This window comes from Austrofundulus limnaeus, unplaced genomic scaffold (genome assembly GCF_001266775.1).
Source record: "Austrofundulus limnaeus strain Quisiro unplaced genomic scaffold, Austrofundulus_limnaeus-1.0 Scaffold815, whole genome shotgun sequence".
NCBI lineage: Eukaryota > Metazoa > Chordata > Actinopteri > Cyprinodontiformes > Rivulidae > Austrofundulus > Austrofundulus limnaeus.
Window position 1 is genome coordinate 139,079 of NW_013953217.1, and position 2,124 is coordinate 141,202.

Here is a 2,124-nt window from a genome sequence, read left to right on the forward strand (position 1 = left end):
TCTCTCTCTCTCTCTCTCTCTCTCTCTCTCTCTCTCTCTCTCTCTCTCCCTCCCCTTTAGTTACCAACACGGGCGCGCCTCTTCCCAGTGTCCATCTTCATTCCAAGCAAAGAGGAGCTGAGTTTTTCCTCCTCAGGAAAACCAGCGTTCAGGTGACAAGACCTTTGCCCATTTGCCAAAGGGCCGGTCTTATCCAGGTTTATGACAGCACCAGTCTTAAATCAAATTAACAGCAACTCCCAAAAGTTTTGTTCAAAACTTCTGTGAGACATTTTTATTTTTGACCAGAGAAACCCGTCAGTTGTGACTCTCCATGCACGAGCTAAGAGACCACGAGACGCCGAGATAATCAAACTCTTGAAGTCTGATCGCCTTGAAGTCTGATCGCCTGGACAGCTAAGTGTTTCTGAGCGGACCTTTTGTTGACTGGGTGAGACTCCTCCATGCCTAAACTTGACTTTGAAGTTTCAAAGGTAACAGCTGACCATTTGATTAAGAGAGCATCTGAGTCCTGGCTATGTTGAGCGAGATTCCAAAACCTTCTGGCTTCCCTCACCTTGATAAGATAAAACTTAGATCCACTCCTTAACAATATTTTCCTCCCTAAATCCTTAAATCTTTCCCATATCCTGTCAAACCTTTAAGAACAGCACCTCAAACAATGGCTTATTCAACATCTAAAGCCAAAAGTTTGTTGTTCCTGATAAAGTTGTCAAAACAATGATAGCTAACACGTACGCAAGTTAATTGTTATTGATTTCAACTTTTGTAAAAATCTGATCGTCCCTCAATGAGTTTGTACATAAGTAATTATTTTTTCTGTAAATAAATATCATTTAATTTAGATAAAACTTTTACTGACTATGTCACTCATTGTGTATTTCCTGATAATTATACAGAAAATGTATTATTATCATGATTGAGAAGAAATTGTAATTTTCCTCATAACTTAAGCTATGAGAAGGTGTAGTAATCTATACATAAACATCAGGAGCACTCCTGGCCTGCATCAAAATGTCAAACAGTATCATTAACCACATCCATAGGCATGGGGTCAGCTGTCATAAGATGACCAGAGTCAACACTTGTTGAATCACCTGTGTGGCTGTTAGAGTCTGGCTGAGGAACTGTGGTAATCTCCTCCATCTCATCCATTATGACATGGTGGGGTCTAGCCACTTCTGACCCTGTCTCAGAGWCATCAAATGCACTTTGGCTGTATCTTGACATAACTCATGAAGAGGTTCRCTCATCTGGAGGTTCCACTCGCAGACTGTCTGGATCACTCTGTCCCAGGCTCTCTGTGTCATACTCTCCTGAGATGTCCTCAGCTCCAACCTCCTGTGGTTCATCAATTGGGAAAAAGTTCACATCAAACAACAGGTTTCGATGCACAACTCTGCAATGTCCCTCTGAGTCTTTTATTTTGTAGACATGTATTTCAGGTTGTCTATCCATGACTGTGAAGATCGGCTCCCACCGATCTGCCAATTTCCTTTTACCTCACTCTCCCTGTTAGCCAACCCTCTGTCACAAATCTGGAGGGTAATGCCCTTAAACTTCTTATTGTACTGCCTTGCTTGTCACTTCTGTTGCTCAGATGTATGTTGTTGGGCTATTTTGGGTAAGGGTCACCCCAAGCATGGCCTGGACTAGACATTTGGGGGCCCTCAACAAGATCTGTTTTGGGGGCCCTACCTCACCATAAGTAGACCGTAAAAGATACGCAAAACTAAATGCTGAATGCAATTATGAACCCGGTGCATAAAATTTGACCTCTAAGAACACAGTGTACCATTGTTTACTGAATGATCTGAATAATGCTCAGTGTTGAAACTTTTAAAATGAGAATTAACTTTGCTTTGACTACTACAAGATTCCAAACTTAAAGTTTAAAGAAATATATATGATGCCAATTCAACAGAATAAAAAAAGATTTTAGTATGTTGAAACATTTATTCTCTAAATTATAACTGGCCAAGTACATAAAAAAAACATTGGATACACTTTCAAATCTTAACATGATAAAGTATTTACAAAATGTAAGGCTTATTAAATGTATTAAGCATTTAGTGAAAAATGCATTAACTTGAAAAATCATAATGAAAAATTATGATAATATAT

The 2,124-nt window shown here is 39.3% G+C and overlaps 1 long non-coding RNA gene across 1 annotated transcript in view; it reads right to left on the minus strand.

Moving 5' to 3' along the window:
* The window catches only part of LOC106532699 (uncharacterized), a 26,852-nt gene extending 25,717 nt beyond the window's left edge, over positions 1-1,135 (minus strand). The window contains exon 1 of the long non-coding RNA XR_001312124.1: positions 1,098-1,135. This is a non-coding gene — a long non-coding RNA (uncharacterized LOC106532699). The remainder of the gene's footprint in view (positions 1-1,097) is intronic.
* Positions 1,136-2,124: the final 989 nt, after the last annotated feature.